The sequence below is a fragment of the Triticum urartu genome, chromosome 6A (genome assembly GCF_056163025.1).
Source record: "Triticum urartu cultivar PI428250 chromosome 6A, HENAU_Tu73, whole genome shotgun sequence".
Taxonomy (NCBI): domain Eukaryota; kingdom Viridiplantae; phylum Streptophyta; class Magnoliopsida; order Poales; family Poaceae; genus Triticum; species Triticum urartu.
In genome coordinates this window covers 574010250-574022260 of record NC_141878.1, presented here as the reverse complement: position 1 = coordinate 574022260, position 12011 = coordinate 574010250, and the positions used below count along the sequence as shown (strand labels likewise).

Below are 12011 nucleotides of genomic sequence, written 5' to 3'. Positions count from 1 at the left end.
AAGTGCTTCAGACATGCTTGCGTCCTGTGCTATATCTTGATGTTTGCCGCAGCTATGAAGTTGACCGTGCTAACCTAAATGGCAGCTCCAGTGGCTCCTCTCAGCTATGTAGTTGATTCAGTTATTTTCTCATAGAAAACATTTAAACGAAAGGTTTTTCCCAGCCTTTGTTTCTAATATGACCGTTATTTTCTTAAGCAAACTCTGTTTTCCTTCTCTAGCATGCAAATTTTCATATGCGTTGTTTTCCTTCTCTAGCATGCAATATTCATATGCACACACGAACAAATAAGGTTGAACACTTCAACGGGAGGAAGCAAATATGCATGCTGCATGCACAAGAACTAGGCGTCGCCTTCCTTAAACCAGGTTCAAATCCGACATCTCATCTAGAAGAAGCCCAACATCTAAACAGTTTTTGCTAAAGTAATTGAAGTAAAACTCATGTAGAAAGAACACGCGAAGTCACACACGAGCCCAATTTCCATTACTGATAGCAGAATGATAGCAGTGTTTTGACAAACCATGACATTACAAGTTCAACAAACTGAAAACCGTGTCACTGACTTGCATCAAACAACCAACAAAGCCAATTCACAACACAGGACCAAAAGATAGAAAGCAAACACACTGCCGCCATTACAAATTTATTATCCGGAAAAATATAGAAGGATTGGTGACAAACATCACGGCAGAACACACATCTCAGGCACCAATGGTGGTGGAGGCCGCAGCGGCTTCGCGGCTCTTCTTGGAACTCAAACTGCACAATACATGTCAACGCATAATAAATTTGACTACAACATGTCCTTAGTTGATATATGCAGATAGGGGAATAGGTTGGCTAGTAGTTTGATATAGAGAAACTATCATGCAGCTTGACCAAATTTCTTTCCTTATTTATTTATTTTTTCAAGGCGGTCTCTTGACCAACTTTGTTTATTTGTGACGTCAAGATATACTTGACCATTCAGACGCCTCAAGACTCTAGGGGCTTCGGAATGACAATATGTCAGGAATAATAGTGAAACTGAAAACAATTAGGGAAAGAAAATTCTCTTAGCTGAATATATGACAATAAACTCTAGCAACTAGAAGCACTATTTTCATCAGTAATAATTAGTCAAAAGCCCGAGTACCAAACCAAAATATTTTGCTTGGATGGTACAGATTTGTAGGCACATGGCAATATGTAGTAACTATTGTATTACCATCACTAACTATGAAAACTTAACAACCATTCTCAACTCCAACAACATGCAATCAAATTATTACTATCAAATAATGGATAAATGGATTTGTCATAGTTAATGCGTAAGCACAACAAACATGAACGAGTCAAGTAGGAAAACTGCAGAAATATACAAAGCATGAAGGATATCAAGGGCAACTTACAGTATGACCGAGAATATGGGTCCTTGCTGTTGATTTGGTCACGAAGTATGCCACATGTACTCAAGATATTGACAATTTTGTGAATCCCCCCGTCAATTCTACATTCAATGTTGACAACCTTAGGTGGGCACATACAAATGATAGTTCTGTTGTTTCTTGAGCTCCTATTGCCCTAACAAGTTTCTATAAGACAGAAGACATTCAGTACGATCAATACAATATACATGATAATTCCTTTAGTAACACAACAACATATTTCAGTACACAACATAGACCTTAGTGTTCTCAAGCTGAAGAGTGAGCATCTCAAGAATCCGAGCATGCTGGAGAATGCACACTAGGTCAATAGCCATAAACCACTCATTGAGTAATAGAGTCTTTAGTTTGTCAAATATAGGGCGTCAATTTAAATCCCAGCTCTAGATAAACTGGACAGATAGCAAAGCAACAAAATGAAACTCTCACACTCTAGAAGAATGTAGGTTCATAGGAAGTTTGGGTAGATAATGTAATTTGAAGCTGGAAAAACAACAAAAGAACAAAACAGGACTCGAGGACTCGATAAGATGAAATGATTTAAGTTAGCACGGTAGATAATTTATTTCAAACATAAAGAATGTTGAAATTTAATTTTAAGTCCCATCGGTGAAGAGCAAACTGTGGTAATGAGCATAAGTATATGCAGGTTTGACAATGGATAGCAATATTTACAAGAGAAACTATGGGTGGCAAATAACAAAAGGAGTGAAAAAGGAAGTAGTACAAGCATACCGTTACAGTTTTGCAAGCAGCTAGCAACTCCAAATTCACAACATTGGATAAACCATGGAGAAGCACACCCTCGTGGACTAGATAAACATGACAACTATAGTCCTTAACATCATAACCCTTGCAGATAAATTGCACACATCACAGCATAGAGTGCCATGCCCAACATAAGATGTTACTTGAATTGGCATGTATTCAAGGGAAGGGTGAAGCCAATAAAATTCGAATTGCAGTAAGATAAGACCCAGGGAAAATATCTGAACATGGAATTCGTCAGGGAAGTCATAGTTGATGGTAATGCACAAATGCTTTAGTGATTTGGACACTGTCTTGCATGCAACAATGTAGCAATTTTACATCTTTAGATCCTCCAAAGCAGGGCAGCGTGAGAAATTCAGACTAGAGGTTTCCAGGGTAACCTTGTCAAGTCGTATGGTCTTTAAGTGTTGAGAGATGAGAGTTACATTTGGTAGCCGGGAAAGATTGACAATGTCTAAGCGAGACGGGGGTCTTGGGTTCAAGAATCTCCATTCGTTCAATATAGCAATTCTTTCAAGACAAGCATGAAGGTTGCTCCAGAACACAAATTCCCTTTGTGCCCGAGTACTGCCTGCGAAATACTATCCAGATGGACAAATCTTAAATGCAAAGCCTGCAAGGGGAATATCATATACATGGAGAAGCATATTAGAAGGGGTCCATCTACTAAACAAACACATGATATGGAGAGTGGGGAATGGAAAATCTATTAATATATGGAGCGATACATGGATCCCAAGAGGAATACCAAGAAGGTTCATATGAAGAAGGAAGGGCAACAATCTTATCACACACGTCGAAGACCTCATAAATCCAGTAACTAACACTTGGGACCTAGGCCTGCTGAACCAATGAATGGTAAGCGAAGATGTGCATGTTATACTTAGGATCCCAATACCTGAGCAACACGATGATTTCCCAGCATGGCACTTGATAAGAAAGGACTTTTCTTGGTCAAATATGCATACAAAGTAGCCCAGGATTATGAAGCGCATGAATCTGTGAAAGGGCTACCTAAATGCTCCAGTCCAGTAGGAAACATATGTGGGTTTGAATGGAAGAAACTATGGTCACTCATTACACCAAACAAGATTCTGCATTTTATATGGAGAGTGGCCACCAATAATCTACCACTCGGGGTGAAAATGAAACATAGAGGTATGGATATTGATACCAGATGCCCACTTTGTTTTAGATCAAATAAAATGGAGGTCACATATTTTGCAAATGGAGGACACGAGAGAGTTAATTGTGGGATGCCCAAGTGGCCCGTCTCTCTTGTAGGAAATATTCAATCTAAATGAGGACAAGAGGCTCACAGCTTGTTGTTTGCTCTAGATCTGGTTGGCAGAAAGGAATAAAGCAAACTGTGGAGAAAAAAACAAGAACAACGGATGAGATAATTTCCTTTGTCAGAGTTCATGCTTTGGAGTACAAGAACATGCAGGTAAAGAAACTAACACCGAAGAATAAGATGCAACCACAATGGTGTCGACCGATGCATAATTTCCTAAAAGTCAACACGGATGGGGCCTTTCGGGAACCATCCCTTTCAAGTGGCTGGGGCTTTGTCATCAGGAATGATCGAGGAGTGGCGGTGGTGGCTGGACAAGGTCACCTTCTAGAAGTCGGAAGCGCACTTCAAGCGGAAGCTCGGGCTCTTCTCCCGGTCAGTGGCGGAGACAGCACTCGGCGAGCTGGGGCACTTGCCTGGGCTCCCTTGGTGCAAGTCCATGAAGCTCTAGTAGAGAAAATTAGGTGAAGTGGAAGTTTGTTTGGGCAAAAACTAAGTAATTTGGCAGCACTTAGATCTTGCCCCGTCTCTAAACTTGAGCTGGCTCCGCCACTGCTCCCGGTGGTGCAAATCACCTTAGCAATGGAGGGTAATCAGGTGATTCTGAAAATAGATTCGACGGTATGAAAGTTGTCACAACTACTCCCTCCGTTCCGAATTACTTGTCTTAGATTTGTCTAGATACGGAGGTATCTAGCACTAAAATGAGTTTAGATACATCTGTATCTAGACAAATCCAAGACAAGTAATTCGGAACGGAGGGAGTAGTGATTATGATCTAGCGCCGCTAGGTGTTTTATTCCGAGAAATAAAAGCTATGTTGTGTGTTGGTTTTGAAAACTCCAGAATATCAGTTGTATCAAGATCATAATATAGTAGCTCATGAACTAGTTGCGTGTGGCGCTCTGTCAAGGAATGGTGATCTTGATGTACGGATTGGTCATCTACCACAGTTTGTACTAAACATGTATGCTGCTGTTTTGTTCAGCACATCGATTTAATGGAATATACATCTATGTTTTTTTAACATCAGTACAGACACAAGCGCTCATATACATCTGTGTTCTTTCAAAAGAAAAATCACTTTACACATGTACTGCTACAGTATACAAGTACAATTGAGATTTCGGCTCTGTGAGATAATCCAAGTAAAACTTTTGTAGAAAGAACTCATGGAGTCAAACAGACACACCAGCCAGATCTCCATTACCGATAATGGAAACATAGTAATGTTTTGACCATCAATGACATATGACAGGTTCAACGAGCTGACAATATCGCTGAGTCGCACCAAAAACCAACAAAACCAATTTACAACACGTGACCAACAGATTGAAAGCGAGAAACTAAAGGTTGTGATAACTGCCAATACAGGGCCACAGTTACAGACACTTCACGGAAACACATAAGGCTTTAGACCAACATCACGACTGAGCACACATCTCAGGCGCCAGTGGTGTATGCCACCGTGGTTGCTCGTGCTTCTGGAAGCTGAAACCTACACAAAAAATGACAATGCACAATAAGTTTGGCTACAACATGTCCTCAGTTAATTGAAAACAATTAGGCAGTGACAGCTCTGCTTGCTGAATAGATGACAATGGACTAAAAAAAAGATGACAATTGACTCTAGCAACTAGAAGCAGAGATAGACTCCATTGCAAGACGAGAACATCTGCTATTTTGAACAGTAATTAATTAGTAAAAGAAGCATAGGACCAAACCCAAATAATTTTGCATGGATAGTACTCCCTCCGTCCTAGTGCATAGGGCGTCTGAGTAGTTCAAGGTCGTCTATTTAACTAACTAAAAATATGTTATATGTCATCAAAAGCATATCATTGGATCCATATGCGAATATAATTTCTAAATATTTTTTGTTACATATAAGACACATTTAGCTAGTTAAATTGATGACCTAGAACAACGTGCATGCCCTATGCATTTGGATGGAGGGAGTACAGATTTATCGACACAATAGCAATATGTACTCCTCTGTTACAAAGTACACTGCACAAAGCTTTTGTTGATTTTTTCCCTAATGCTCTGTATGTTTTTTCTCCAAACTTTCCTACTCTGCCCTCATTACCCGTGTCCCATGCAACCACTCTTAGCTTCATCACCCACATCCCATGCACCACTCTTAGGCCATGTGCAGTGATTGATAAGATAGTCTTATCTTAAGTCTTGCATGTGATTTAGAGATGACAATAAAGTATGGCCACAAAGGGTCATCTCTTAGCATTATCTTCAATAACTAGTTATTTCTAAAAACATGATGAGACATATTGTGCTAAGAGATCATCTCTTTAATAAGAGACGACATGCCTTTTCTTATGATATCTCTCTCCTCCACGTCAATATTTATCCTATGTGGTACTCCTAAGACATGCCCTTAGGCATACATTAATTGCGAGGCTGAAATCGAGGAGCATATGCACGCATGCGGGTTGGAGGCTATTTCATAAGATGAGCCAATCGACTGCATTCAATTAATAACAGCTCGGCATCCCATCCAGCCACAAGCGAGGGCAAATTGGTCAAGAGTTAACAGATCTATCATTTTCATGGTATGCAGGTGGGAAGTTATACACAAATTAAAACAGAATGGAGGGAGCACTAACTAAATATTATATTGCCATCACTAATGACATAAACTTAGCAGACATTCTCAATTCCACCAGCATGCAATCCAACTGCTATACAATAGGATAAAGGATAGTGAATTGATATGGTTTTGTAAATGGGGTCATACATTATAATTAACTAGATGATACCCCACATGTTCCTGCGAAATAGCTTACTATATATTACAATGAGATTTTGGTTTATGAACGTGAATATTTGGATCAAATAATACAAGAACTTAAATTAAAAACACATACGAATATGATTGCTGTTATATGAATATAAAAAGCATGATAAAAGAAAAACATTTGAGCCTTTTTTCATTCATAGTTGAATGCTGAGGTGGAGCTTTTCCCATGCGTGGTTGCATGTTGAGATAAAAAAATAGTGCAGATCACCTACTTAGTTACATAGGATGTGTAATCATAACAAACATGATAGAACAAGTAGGAAAACTGCATAAACATACAAAGCATGAAGAATAATGAAGGTAACTTACAGTTTGAGTTAGCATGTGGGTTCTTGATGCTAATTTGCTGACGAAGTACTCCACATGTAGTCAAGATGTTGACAATCTTGTGAATCCCATCATCAACCTTTCTATATTCAATGTTGACAACCTTAAGGTAGGCACACACAAATGATTGTTCTATTGTTTCTTGAGCTCCCGTTGCACTAATGAGTTTCTGTATGACAGAAAACATTCAATAAGATCAATAGAATATACATGATAATTCCTTTAATAACATGACAACATATTTAGGTACACAACATATATACCTTAGTGTTCTCAAGCTGAAGAGTGAGCATCTCAAGAATTGAAGAGTGTTGGAGAATGCGCACTAGGTCAATAGCCGTAAACCACTCATTGAGTAATAGAGTTTTTAATTTGTCAAATATAGGGCAGCATTTTAAATCCAGGCTGTAGATAAACTGGACAGATAGCAAACCCCCCCAAAAAAGGAAATATGAGACTCTAGAAGATGAAATTATGTAGGTTCATATCCTCAGGAAAAAGTTATGTAGGTTCATAGGAAGTTTGGGTTGATAATTTAATTTGAAGCTGGACAGACAACAAATGAACAAAAAGAAATCTAGGACTCAAGACGATGAAATAATTTAAGTTACTACGGTGTGAAAAAGGTAGTAAGTGCAAGCATTACCTTTTCTGTTCTGTAATCAGCTATCAACTCCAAGTTGACCGCATTGGACAAACCATGGAGAATCACACCCTCTTCAACAGGATAAGCATGAGAACTATGGTCCTTGAGTTCAGGGCATAGAATGCCAATCCCAACATAAGCTGTTACTAAAAATGGCATGTATTCAAGGGAAGGGGTCAAGCCGCGAAAATCATCAAGTTGCAGTGAGACAAGACCAGGGGCAAATATCCGAACGTGGAAGTCCTCAGGGAAGGAACATTGGTCGGTAATGCACATGCGTTTTAGCGATTTGGAAGATATCCTGCATGCATTAATTCTACACATCTCTATCCTTAGATACTCTAATACCGGGCAGTGCGAAAAATCTAGAGAGGAGCTTTCTAGGTAAACCAGGCGAAGGTGTATGGTATTTAAGTGATGGGAGATGAGAGGCACACCGAGTACGAATCTGTCGTAAGAGTAATGACTAAAGACCATGAGCTCATTAGCTTAGCACTTCAGAGCGTACTCGATCAACAACATGGTGTTTGTGTACGTGCACTCGTCACTCTCAGGATAGGCAATGATCACAAACTTGTCGAGAGGTGAGTCCCCGCGGAGGTGGATGAAGAGCTTGACCAGCTGTTTGAAACGATGGAAGCTCAGGTCGTCAAAGACGAGGGTCAGGTCGGTGGTGTGCCTCCAATGGTCACGCCACCTGGTGTTGAGCACGCAGGTCTGCAGGGCATCGTCCAGCGGCAGATAGGACAGAACGTGCCGAAGGATGTCGTCGCCGAAGCAGCGATTCGTGCCGCTCGCCGCGGCCTTCTTCTTGGGCATTCCGTCGAAAAGGCGGTGGGTGCTGCGTGAACGGGGAAAACAATCAGAAGAAACACGAGGAACAGGTGGGAATCGGCCGCTAGAGTGCAGCAACAAAAGTCGAGGAATCATTTGATCTTTCCCCAATGCTTTAAGAGAAAATGAAGAATCAGCGTCGCCTCGGTGCCTCACCTCTAGTCGTGGACTGGCGGACGCGGCCGCCGGCCGCGGGGAAGAAGAGGAAGGGCGAGACGACTCCTCCAAACCCCCCTCTGGTCTTTTTTAGGGTCCCCTCTGTCTCTTGTTGCGTGCGAAACGGAGGAGAGTAAAAATCGGCAAGCCCACTTTTTATGGGTAAACATCAAGGCCGGTAAGGGCTCTTTTTTTCTTTTTACCTTAATAAATAAAAAAGGCTCTCCTTTTTCTTATCAAGGCCGGTATCCGTATCCCTGGAAGATTTTTTTTCTTTGAGTCCTGGTCTTTTTCCTCGTCAAGTTAGACCTCTTTGACTCTTTCAGAGAGTGCCACGTGTATGCACGAATCGCAAAGCATCATTGGCCTTCTTCCTCCTCTCGCCCTTTGCTTCCCCAAACTTCACCCCACCAATTCGATGTGAGAACCGTTCGCTGCCATGCATACTACCCAGACTTCATCCCGGGATGCTAAAAGCTATGTCGTCCTCGTGTGTCTTTTGTTGTACGATATGGAACTCACAACATCGAGCTACTATACCCGCTTAAGTATTGTTCTACACTAGTAGAAAACAGGGCTTTCGTTCGGACCAGATAAGCTCATTAGTCCCGGTTCAGTCATGAATCGGGACCCATGTTCACATTAGTCACGGTTCGTGCGGCTAAAGGCATTAGTCCCGGTTCAAATGAGCCCTTTAGTCCCGGTTTGAGACACGGACCAGGACTAGAGAGTGCGATGCAACACCCTTTAGTGAGAGGGCTCTCGGTAACGGGAAAAGGATTGCCGAGGGTGGCTTTCGGCAAAATTGGCCCTCGGCCTGCTCTATGGTCCCACATGTCAGGAGGTGACACGTGTCAGCCTCCTAGTGGCTCTCTTTGCCGAGAGTGGCTGTCGGCAAAGTAGGCCCTCGGCCTGTTCGCCTGGTCCCACATGTCAGGATCTGACACGTGTCAGCCACCTACTGGCTCTCTTTGCCGAGAGCGGCTCTCGGCAAAGATGGCCCTCGGCATGTTCGCCTGGTCCCACATGTCAGGAGCTGACACGTGTCAGCCACCTACTGGGTGGCTTTGCCGAGAGTGGCTCTCGACAAAGATGGCCCTCAGCATGTTTGCCTGGTCCCACATGTCAGGAGCTGACACGTGCCAGCCACCTACTGGGTGGCTTTGCCGAGCGTGGCTCTCGGCAAAAAGATGGCCCTCGGCATGTTGGCCTGGTCCCACATGTCAGGAGCTGACATGTGTCAGCCACATACTGGGTGGCTTTGCCGAGAGTTGCTCTCGGCAAAGAAGCCCCTCGGCTTGTTCCCCTGGTCCCACGTGTCGGGAGCTGACACGTGTCAGCCACCTACTGGGTGGCTTTGCCGAGCGTGGCTCTCGGCAAAGATGGCCCTCGGCATGTTGGCCTGGTCCCACATGTCAGGAGCTGACACGTGTCAGCCACCTACTGGGTGGCTTTACCGAGAGTTGCTCTCGGCAAAGAAGCCCCTCGGCTTGTTCCCCTGGTCCCACGTGTCAGGAACCGCCGGCACCGTCTGCTATCCGTTAGCTACTTTACTTTGCCGAGTGGTACTGTTTGGCTCTCGGCAAAGTCTTTGCCGAGTGCCCGTGTTCTGGCTCTCGGCAAAATCCTGTTTGTCGAAAAGGTGTACGTCGGGTGGCTTTCGCCGAGGGTGACACTCGGCAAAGGCTTTGCCGGCGGTTTTCGGCCCTTTGCCAAGTGTTCGTGGCACTCGGTGTAGCCCAGAATTCCAGTAGTGATGGTATACAAATATAATTCTCCCCCAATATGTCTTTTCATCCATGGTTTACACAGAGAAGACATATATGTGTCTAGGTCTGATGCATGTATTTCTGAGTGAGACACATCTGAATATAGCTAGGGCAGAGAAACTGAGAAAAAAAGTGAAGATGGATCGGGTGGAGGTTGTAGAGAGTGTGGGTGCTAGTGGAGGCTTGCTTCTTTTCTGGCGTCGATCGGTGATCATACATGTGAAAAAAAAACATGATTAAGCCAATGGAGGTTTGAAGTATGAAAAAATGGTGAATGATCCTTGTGATATCATCTTTGATAATGTTCCAACATTTGTTGAAGAAAGCTCCTATGAAGCCATCCAGCCCGGGCGCCTTACCACACGACATATCATTGATGGCCTCCTTAACCTCCTTCTCGGTGATGGGGATTTGAGATCACCTAAGTCACGTGCCTCAAAATTTAGCTCCTCTCAACTAAAGTCGATGACGCTCGGGCCCCCTTTTCTCATGACCTTGAAGAAATGTTCATGGATAATTTCCTCCTTGAGATCATCCTTGATGACCCACCCTTCTGCATGTTTGAGCCTAGGGATGTGGGGTTTTCCTTCCTCTAGCGTTGATTCATCGATGGAAGAATTTAGTGTTTGCGTCTCCTCCTTCAAGGAAGAAATTCTTGCGCATTACTTTTGTGTAGCCCTCTAATAACCCTTCTTTTAAGCCTTGCCCGTATGTCATGCTCCTTGGCGGATAAAAGACGTGCTCTTGGGCAATGCCAATGCGTAGTATGACTGTATGACCAAGAGGGCAAAATGGAGGTGAAGCTTAGCTTTGGAGAATAAAAGTCCCTACTCCATTTGGCGAGACGAAGGATGGTTTCTTTTTAGTTTGTGAAACAACACTTGATATGGCTCTGAGTGTATGTTAAGCTCATTTCATGCCTTGAGGACCACCTCCTCGAAGCCCGACATTTTTGTCCAGAAAAAATCAAACTTGAAGGTCCTTGGTTTTCTTGGTCCTTCTCTCATCGGCGAGCAACATCTGGCAATGGTCGAAGAGAAATGATGAAAAGGAATGCAACACATAGGTGTTGAACAACGAATCCCATTCGGCATTAAAAAATGCATCAAGCTTGCCGAGTGTGGGATTTTCCCTCTAATTACTCTATGTGAACCGCCTATTTTGGAGGTGGATTTCCTTCAACTCGCAACTTTGCAGAGCGGTCCGGAAACGATTGGTTCTACTTCTATCGACATTGCCCTTATTCTGGCTGCGCGCCCAATGAATTTGTATAAAATTACCAGAGGAAAGCCACATTACCCCACTAGGGGGGTTTTGGTCGAGAAGCTCTGCAAAGAAAATGTCTTCGAGAGGTAGGCCCATACACAAAAGTAATCTTTAAGTTCACCTCAGCCTCTAATGTGCACCATAGCTGAAAGGTAGTAGGTTGGGCTTGTAATATTGGATATTGGATACATCCACCATTTGATCATCCCACAGCAGCATAGTCATTCCTCCGAATATTAGACACATCCACCATCTGATCATCACACGAAATAGCATTGATGGCCTCCTTCACCTCCTTCTCGGCGACGGGCGCTCGAGCTCACTCAAGTCACGTGTCTCAAAATTTAGCTCCACTATACTTAAGTCAATGACGCTCGGGTCCCCTTTTCTGATGACCTTGAAGAAATCGTCACGGATAATTTCCTCCTTGAGATCATGCTCGCTGACCCACCCTTGTGCATGCTTGAGGCTTGTGCATGTGGTTTTTCCTTCTCTTGCGTTGATCCGGTCATGGAAGAATTTAGTGAGCAAAGTTTGCTTCACAGGATACACCAGACACATGAGATTTTCCCGGAATTGCTATATCCTTCCTATTATCTGAAAAATCGTTACATTCATGAACCTAAGAGGGGTTTGCACGAACTAATTGAACAATAGAGAATGACGGAACCGGGTTGAATCATTTCTATCCTGCCTTAA

General features: G+C 43.0%; 1 pseudogene across 1 annotated transcript; it reads right to left on the bottom strand.

Annotated features, from left to right (window-relative positions):
• Nucleotides 1–4694: 4694 nt before the first annotated feature.
• Nucleotides 4695–8341, bottom strand: LOC147966497 (F-box/LRR-repeat protein At2g42720-like; annotated as a pseudogene). The gene is made up of 5 exons (XR_015607781.1): nucleotides 8278–8341; nucleotides 7288–8128; nucleotides 6905–6966; nucleotides 6624–6810; nucleotides 4695–4994 (listed from the first exon to the last, which is right to left on the bottom strand). The product of XR_015607781.1 is annotated as an F-box/LRR-repeat protein At2g42720-like (transcript).
• Between the last annotated feature and the right edge of the window lie 3670 nt (nucleotides 8342–12011).